Source organism: Heterodontus francisci, chromosome 4 (assembly GCF_036365525.1).
Source record: "Heterodontus francisci isolate sHetFra1 chromosome 4, sHetFra1.hap1, whole genome shotgun sequence".
Classification (NCBI taxonomy): domain Eukaryota; kingdom Metazoa; phylum Chordata; class Chondrichthyes; order Heterodontiformes; family Heterodontidae; genus Heterodontus; species Heterodontus francisci.
Genome location: NC_090374.1, coordinates 64698442 through 64707777, shown reverse-complemented (window position 1 = coordinate 64707777; position 9336 = coordinate 64698442). Strand labels below are relative to the sequence as shown.

The window sequence follows — 9336 nt, the reverse complement described above, 5'->3', positions numbered from 1 at the left end:
GAGGTGATGGGGGTCTCAGCTGCCGGCTGGAGACTTGGCGAGAAACTCGCGTTACCTCCTCTGGGTAGGCCCACTGGTATTATGTGCCAATCAGGTCACCAACAGGCTTTCCCTGAGATCAGGACACTGAGGGCAGGAAGTTCCACCCGCTGAGAGCTCCTGGCAAATCAGAGGCCAGCAGCTCTTTTGCTCAGCAGTGTCGTTGGAGAGACAGTAGCTGCTGCCAGAACGATACACACTGGAGGTCCAGGATCGTGGAGTGACTCAGGCCAGAGGTGGGTGATGGCAGGAGGGGTATTGCAGGGTGGGGATCACAGGGGAGGGGTGTGTTTGGGGGTTGGCAGCAAAGGCAGGAGGTGGCTCTCAGTAAGCCCTCTCCTTGCTGATGCCGGATCCCTTGATCAGACACTGAGTGCCTTTGAAAGAGGAACACCCTCTGGGAGACCACAAACAACCCCACATGAGTTTGAATGTCATGCTCTCCGTGTGGCGACAGGCCCGCTCACTGCTGGGTTAATACCAGCGGCAGCGGGAAGGAACCCTTAATTGGGCATTAATTTCCCCTTAAGGGCATCGATTGCTGGCAGGGCAGGAAGGCCGTCCACGGGCCTTTCCACTAAGGACTTAATCAAGGTGGAGGTGGGAAGGTGGTGGGGACATCATCCGCCACCATCCTGCCTGATTGAATGTCCTTCCCGCCTCCAAACTCACCATGGGGGAGAGCATAAAATATCGCCCACTGTGTGGTACCATTGGCATTTATGATTCTGGCTACCTCCTGTCACCCAGCCCGTGTTGCTAGTGCAGAGACCCAGCAACCATCTGACAGAAAGACAACTTCCCTCCTCTGATGGACTTGCCCCAGGAAAATGTCCATTGCCCCATCAGAAAGCTGTCAGTCCTCTGCTCACGCAGCCACTCGTTGACATTGCTGGAAAGTTTTGTGCTTGACCTTTGTACTCAGGTGGCAGTTTAAAATGTAATTTTCTGAGCACTAATGGGCGAGCTCCCAATGAGGGGTGTTGTTGATGTCTGGAGCTCGCCCACATAATGCATAATTCCTGTGACAGGAAGAATAGGTCAGTGCACTAACTGCTGGAGTGTGTGTTAGTAACATACTGCCTGGCATCCAGTCAAACAGAGACCACCGACTAAAAGCAGGGATGGTAAGTACTGACTCTAATTTATTGACAACCAAAAAAAATCTTTCTTTGTCATTACAAATTACTAAGGGTAATTTTAGTGTAGCTCTGCAGATCAGTCATAGGGCTAATTCTGCATCCTGCCTTTTTGTTTAGTGAGGCCTCACAGTGGGAGCTCAGCCTTGCAAAAATTACCCTTAGAACTAGTTTAGCTCTGAATATACAACCCTTTCAAATTTCAATTAAAATTACAAAATGAGCACAACACATCAATTTCCTCAAATTCTCTAAGCATCAAAAGTATTTTAATATTAAAGCGATAAAGATCTTGGGTCATTATAAAATGTAAAGATGCATGTTTGAAGAGCTGAAGGATAAAGGTTATTTTAAATTGGTCACATTACTATGAGTTGTACGGCAAGCTGCCTGAATAATTCAGTACAACTACTTGTCACATTCGAATGCTTTGCGGGCAAGAGCTGTTTTTGCTGTTATCACTGGATTTCTTCTTGCTTCACTTGCTGCAGAAGCTATTCTAAAATACTGTCAGTCACAGGTTTTTACTTCAGGGCACGCACAAGTCAGTGACTCATAATCATTAATGTTGCTTTCTTGTTGGAGAGGCTACTGTACTTCCGACTGTGTGTTATTTTTGTCGTTTTGTCGTTTTGCTACTAGGCAGATTCTTCCAGTAAAAAATGATACTCTGATTGGCTAAGCAAGAGAAAGCTTTATCATTACTGTTTATAGAATTTAAACCTGATTACAGTTTGGCATGTATTGTAAGTAGAATATTTCATTTGAACAGCAGATGATACACCATAGCCACGATAATACACTTGTGTGCTGATTGTGGATACCAGATGTAATGTGTTCAGTTAACCACTCCTTCCGTGATGTTTTCATAGAACATAGAACAGTACAGCACAGTACAGGCCCTTCGGCCCACGATGTTGTGCCGAACCTTTAACCTACTCTAAGATCAAACTAACTACCTACGCTTCATTCTACTATCATCCCTGTACCTATCCAAGAGTCGCTTAAATGCCCCTAATGTATCTGCTTCTACTACCACCGCTGGCAGTGCATTCCACGCACCCACCACTCTCTGTGTAAAGAACCTACCTCTGATATCTCCCCGAAACCTTCCTCCAATCACCTTAAAATTATGCCCCCTGGTGACAGCCCTTTCCACCCTGGGAAAAAGTCTCTGGCTATCCACTCTATCTGTGCCTCTCATCATCTTGTACCCCTCTATCAAGTCACCTCTCATCCTTCTTCGCTCCAATGAGAAAAGCCCGAGCTCCCTCAATCTTTTTTCGTAGGACATGCCCTCCAGTCCAGACAGCATCCTGGGAAATCTCCTCTGCACCCTCTCTAAAGCTTCCACATCCTACCTATAATGAGGTGACCAGAACTGAACACAATATTCCAAGTGTGGTCGAACCAGGGCCTTATAGAGCTGCAGCATTACCTCGCGGCTCTTAAACTCAATCCCCCTGTTAATGAAAGCCAACACACCATACGCCTTCTTAACAACCCTATCAACTTGGGTGGTAGCTTTGAGCGATCTATGGACATGGACCCCAAGATCCCTCTGTTCCTCCCCACTACCAAGAATCCTGTCTTTAAGCCTGTATTCCGCATTCAAATTCGACCTTCCAAAATGAATCACTTCACACTTTTCCAGGTTGAACTCCATCTGCCACTTCTCAGCCAAGCTCTGCATCCTGTCAATGTCCCGTTGCAACCTACAACAGCCTTCCACACTATCCACAACTCCAGCAACCTTCGTGTCATCGGCAAACTTGCTAACCCAGCCTTCCACTTCCTCATCCAAGTCATTTATAAAAGTCACAAAGAGCAGAGGTCCCAGAACAGATCCCTGCGGAACACCACTGGTCACCGAGCTCCAGGCTGAATACTTTCCATCTACTACCACCCTCTGTCTTCTATGGGCCAGCCAATTCTGTATCCAGACAGCCAACTTTCCCTGTATCCCATGCCTCCTTACTTTCTGAATGAGCCTACCATGGGGAACCTTATCAAACGCCTTGCTAAAATCCATATACACCACATCCACTGCTCTTCCTTCATCAACGTGTTTTGTCACATCTTCAAAGAATTCAATAAGGCTTGTGAGGCATGACCTGCCCCTCACAAAGCCATGCTGACTGTCTCTAATCAAACTATGCTTTTCCAAATAATCATAAATCCTGTCTCTCAGAATCCTCTCCAATAATTTGCCCACTACCGACGTAAGACTGACTGGTCTATGATTCCCAGGGTTATCCCTATTCCCTTTCTTGAACAAGGGAATAACATTTGCCACCCTCCAATCATCCGGCACTACTCCAGTGGACAGTGAAGACGCAAAGATCATTGCCAAAGGCGCAGCAATCTCTTCCCTCGCTTCCCGTAATATCCTTGAGAATATCCCGTCTGGCCCTGGGGACTTATCTGTCCTCATATCATTCAAAATTTCCAGCCCATCCTCCCTCTTAACCTCAACCTGTTTGAGCATATCAACCTGTTCCACGCTGTCCTCACAAACGACCAGGTCCCTCTCACTAGTGACTACTGAAGCAAAGTATTCATTTAGGACCTCCCCTACCTCCTCCGACTCCAGGCACAAGTTCCCTCCACTATCCCTGATTGGCCCTACCCTCACTCTGGCCATCCTCTTGTTCCTCAAATAAGTGTAGAATGCCTTGGGATTTTCCTCAATCCGACCCGCCAAGACTTTTTCATGTCCCCTTCTAGCTCTCCTAAGTCCATTCTTCAGTTCCTTCCTGGCTACCTTGTAACCCTCTAGAGCCCTGTCTGATCCTTGCTTCCTCAACCTTAAGTAAGCTTCCTTCTTCCTCTTGACTAGCTGTTCCACATCTCTTGTCATCCAAGGTTCTTTCACCCTACCATCCCTTCCCTGCCTCATTGGGACAAACCTATCCAGCAGTCGCAGCAAGTGCTCCCTAAACAGCCTCCACATTTCTGTCGTGCATTTCCCTGAGAACATCTGTTTCCAATTTATGCTCCCCAGTTCCTGCCTAATAGCATTGTAATTCCCCCTCCCCCAATTAAATATTTTCCCATCCTGTCTGCTCCTGTCCCTCTCCATGACTATAGTAAAGGTCAGGGAGTTGTGATCACTCCCACCGATAGATCTGCCACCTGGCCTGGTTCGTTGCCAAGCACCAAGTCCAACATAGTCTCCCCTCTAGTCGGCCTATCTACATATTGAGTCAGGAAACCTTCCTGGACACACCTGACAAAAACTGCTCCATCCAAACTATTTGCACTAAGGAGGTTCCAATCAATATTAGGGAAGTTGAAGTCACCCATGACAACAACCCTGTTACTTCTGCACCTTTCCAAAATCTGCCTCCCAATCTGTTCCTCCATGTCTCTGTTGCTATTGGGGGGTCTATAGAAAACTCCCAACAAAGTGACTGCTCCTTTCCTGTTTCTGACGTCCACCCATAATGACTCAGTAGACAAACTGAGGGGCGGCGCAGTGGTTAGCACCGCAGCCTCACAGCTCCAGCGACCCGGGTTCAATTTTGGGTACTGCCTGTGTGGAGTTTGCAAGTTCTCTCTGTGTCTGCATGGGTTTCCTCCGGGTGCTCCTGTTTCATCCCACAAGCCAAAAGACTTGCAGGTTGGTAGGTAAATTGGCCATTATAAATTGCCCCTAGTATAGGTAGGTGGTAGGGAAATATAGGGACAGGTGGGGATGTGGTAGGAATGTAGGATTAGTATAAATGGGTGGTTGATGGTCGGCACAGACTCGGTGGGCCGAAGGGCCTGTTTCAGTGCTGTATCTCTAAATCTAAAAAAAAAATCTAAACCCTCCTCGACGACCTCCCTTTCTGCAGCTGTGATACTATCCCTGATTAGCAATGCCACTCCCCCACCTGTTTTACCTCCCTCCCTATTCCTTTTGAAACATCTAAACCCCGGAACATTCAACATCCATTCCTGCCCCTGTGATATCCACGTCTCCGTAATGGCCACAAGATCGTAGCTCCAAGTACTGATCCATGCTCTAAGTTCATCACCCTTATTCCTGACACTTCTTGCGTTAAAATAGACACACTTCAACCCATCATACTGGCTGCAACTTTGCCCTGTCAACTGTCTAACCTTCCTCACAGACTCTCTGCACTCGGTATCTGCCTGTTCAACAGCTACCCCATCCACTGATCCGTAGCTCCGGTTCCCATCCCCCTGCCAAACTAGTTTAAACCCTCCCGAAGAGCTCTAGCAAACCTCCCACCCAGGATATTGGTGCCCCTCCAGTTCAGATGCAACCCGTCCTTCTTGTACAGGTCCCACCTTCCCCAGAAGGTATCCCAATGATCCACATATCTGAATCCCTCCCTCCTACACCAGTTCTGTAGCCATGTGTTCAGCTGCACTCGCTCTCTGTTTCTAGCCTCACTAGCACGTGGCACCGGTAACAATCCTGAGAATATTACTCTGCTTGTCCTGCCTTTCAGCTTCCAACCTAACTCTCTATATTCGCTTTTCAGGTCCTCATCCCTTTTCCCAGCTATGTCATTGGTACCGATATGTACCACGACCTCTGGCTGCTCCCCCTCCCCCTTAAGAATCCTGTAGACTCGATCCGAGACATCCCTGACCCTGGCACCCAGGAGGCAACATACCATCCGGGAGTCTCGTTCGCGACCACAGAATCTCCTGTCTGTTCCTCTAACCACTGAATCTCCTGTCACTATCGCTCTCCTATTCTCCCCCCTTCCCTTCTGAGCCACTGGGCCAGGCTCAGTGCCAGAGACCTGGCCAATGTGACTTTCCCCTGGTAGGTCGTCCCCCTCAACCGTATCCAAAACGGTATACTTATTATTGAGGGGGACGGCCACAGGGGATCCCTGCACCGTGCACCTATTCCCTTTCCCTCCCCTGACAGTCACCCAGCTACCTTTATCCTGTAACTTAGGTGTCACTACTTCCCTATAACTGCTCTCTATCACCCCCTCAGCATCCTGAATGATCCAAAGTTCATCCAGCTCCAGTTCCCTAACGCGGTCTGCGACGAGCTGGAGTTGGGTGCACTTCTCACAGGTGAACAGGGACAGACCAGTGGTGACCCTCACCTCCCACATCCTGCAAGAGGAGCATGCAACTGCCCTAGCTTCCATCCCCTCTGCACTAAATTGACAACATACCTTTAAATTAATATTGTTGCCATTTTAAACTGCATTACAAAGTTAAAATTGTGAGAGATGAGGTGATGTCATTGGTGCATAGTATCATGATCAGATGCACTTCTCAGGCTTTATCTTTACAGTAAATTTAATAGTGAGTTTCATAATATCACATTCAAGCCGACAAATCAATTCCATATTATTTGATGCTGTGTTGTCACACATCTTAGCTTCATGGTTCCAGGAGCTGTTCAAACCCACAACAACTAACCACTGCCCTTTAACTCTATAGGTCAATGCAAAGTTCATTTACATGATACCTCCTTATGTGAAAACTGTTCTTAACCACAGACGCTTCCTCAGCAGTTATCAAATGACCTGCAAAGGCATGTTTTGTAAGTTTCTAGGGCTGCATATTATGAAATTAGAATTAGAATAATGTATGGAATCATGAAATGTTTTAAGATTCACAGCATTCTTTTATCAGAAAAAATAAAACCTTTGTAAAGATTTGGCAATTGTTTTAAAGCAGTTCTGACATTGTCACATGGGTTTCCAGTTCATTGACAGATAACAGCTGCAATTGTAATGTTCTTTAGTTTGTTCTTGGGATGCAGGCAATGCTGGCAAAGCTGCATTTATTGCCCAGTCATGTTGGTTCCCTCAAAAGCTGATGCAGACTCAACTATATCCTTCAGCACTCAGCCGGCTCGTCAGTGATGGTACTTCTGAGCCACTCTATGTTGCGCACATTGAAGTCCTCACCTTGTTTTGATCCCTTGCTTTCTCAGTGGTTCCTCAAAGGGATGTTCAGCATGCAGGAGTATTGATTCAAATGTCAAAGGGCTTTGTCAAACTTCATCATTCATTTTTAATTTACACTTTTTAATTTAAAAAGAGCAGGGAATTACACTAATTGGATAGCTCTTTCAAAGAGCCAACACACAAACGATGGGCTGATTGGTTCACTTCAATGTTGTGTGATTGTATGTTTCTATGAATTAAGGAGAATTATAGGCAAGTTATTATTTTTTGTTAAAAGAATAGGCTCTTCAGTGCATTTGAATGCTAAGAGCTGCCTGTGGGTGTGCCTCTGAACATTAATGAAATATAATGTTATGCAAAGCATTAATTTTCAGTTCAGAAAGGTCAACACACTTTTTTTTACTTTCTCCAGCATCATTTTGCATTGTTAAAACCCATTTTGCTTCTTTCCAGCCTCATTGCTTATCAACAACAGGGAATTGGAGGCTGCAGTCTTGATTCACAAAACTGAAATTCAGAATTGAAAGAGGAAGAAAATGTGATAAGAACATACTCCTTGAGCTCCAAGGCTTGACTTTCAGAAATGTGCCCATGCAAGTGACAATAATCTATATAACATGCTAAAAATCTTGCATCCATGCATGTTTCCTATCAGCTTTTCCTATTAAAAATTTCTGTGTTCACATTTACAATAAAAACTGGCTACATAAGCTCGCCATACTATAATGCATGCTCTCACCAATGGCAATGCCGTAGTGCCTCCATTTTGTGTTTCCCAGCAACTCAGCCTATACTGCAAAGAAACTCTTATACTCCAACCATCCTACCTCTCTTCTTCGTAAATTTTCATATGTTTTATTATTAATCTTTCAAAATTTGGCCCCTGCAAGACCTCTTCAGAGAAGTAACTCATATCAATAGATGGCTTCTGGGTGACAAAACGTATATCCTGCTCCTATGGTTAATCATCTTATTACGAATAGACTGAACTGCTGGATTAGTCATCAAGAGGATTATCAGAATCTTAAAGGCACACTTTTGTAGCTTGGACAGGTTGAGAGGTGCCCTGCAGTAGGCTCCTGATTGTTAACTTTGAATATTTACCGCCTACCGTACCTTTCACAACTTTACCACTCAAAAAGAGATGGAGATTGATATTGTGGGTGAGGAGGCCCTGGCTCCTTTGGAATCAGAATTAAATGGAGGAGAGCATCATGATACCTTTCACTCAGAGAACTTAGCACATCATCACATCTCATCACTGAAGTCTGCTTTTCTCTGTATAGATGTCTACCTTTGATAGCTTAACTTCCTTCTCTCCCATTTTCAAATAAAGGGACATTTCCTCACTCTACAACCTGTCCCAACATGACAGCACCTCAGCCCTCTTCACCCCTACATGAATGTGCCAATAATCATCTTTAAGTGAATAAGTCAGTACTGAATAAGTACACACTTTCCTGTATGATTCACATGAAAACAAAGCACAATATCAGTGTCCAATCTCTTTTAATACAGTGGCTTCCAAAGTGAACCCCCCCCCCCCCCACCCCCCCCCCCCACCCCCCCAAGGCAACCTAATGTTTCCGTGATTCCCCTGAATGACTACGTGTCCCTTTCTTTCATTTATCTAGTGTTTGTCTGAAGTGCAGCCAAAAGGCCAAAATGGCAGGAGGTGGTAAGCTGCCATAGGTGGCATTCATCTCATGGCAGCTTGCTCCTGGCAGGGGGCTACTGCTAGCTGCATCTCTGGAACTTGTTCCAAGGCAGTCTGTTGTTATCTCATCACAGTTTTTAAAAATACAGTGAATTGCAATAAGGTCTGTCAAAATTCCTGAAGGGGAAAGATTTACAGGGCTATGGTGAAAGTGCAGGTAGTGGGACTAACTGGATAGCTTTACCAGCCAGCACAGAGACAATAGGTAGAATGGCCTCCTTCTGCACTGTATCATTCTATTATTTGTGATAAAATATAATTCTGAATTTTGCTTTAAAATAAATTTTGTTTAAAAATAATACATTTAAAATTTTTGCCTACGGCTTTGATAATAACAGATCGGCTATCTCGTTCCTATTCAGGACCTGATATTAAATCTGACTGGCATATGGACACCTGCCATATGTCATCATGTCATTTCACTTGAATGAGACAAAGGTTGTCAACAACTGACTGAAGCCATGTTCCATTAGAATGAGTTAACTTTATTAGGAATGACCAGATATAAATGATCTCCTGCAACATCAAAAAATACCACCTGTTA

At 45.2% G+C, this 9336-nt stretch overlaps 1 long non-coding RNA gene across 1 annotated transcript; it reads left to right on the top strand.

Annotated features, from left to right (window-relative positions):
- Positions 1 to 1074: 1074 nt before the first annotated feature.
- Positions 1075 to 8491, top strand: LOC137368683 (uncharacterized). The gene is made up of 3 exons (XR_010974803.1): positions 1075 to 1166; positions 6603 to 6705; positions 7529 to 8491. It is a non-coding gene; the product is annotated as an uncharacterized lncRNA (long non-coding RNA).
- Positions 8492 to 9336: the final 845 nt, after the last annotated feature.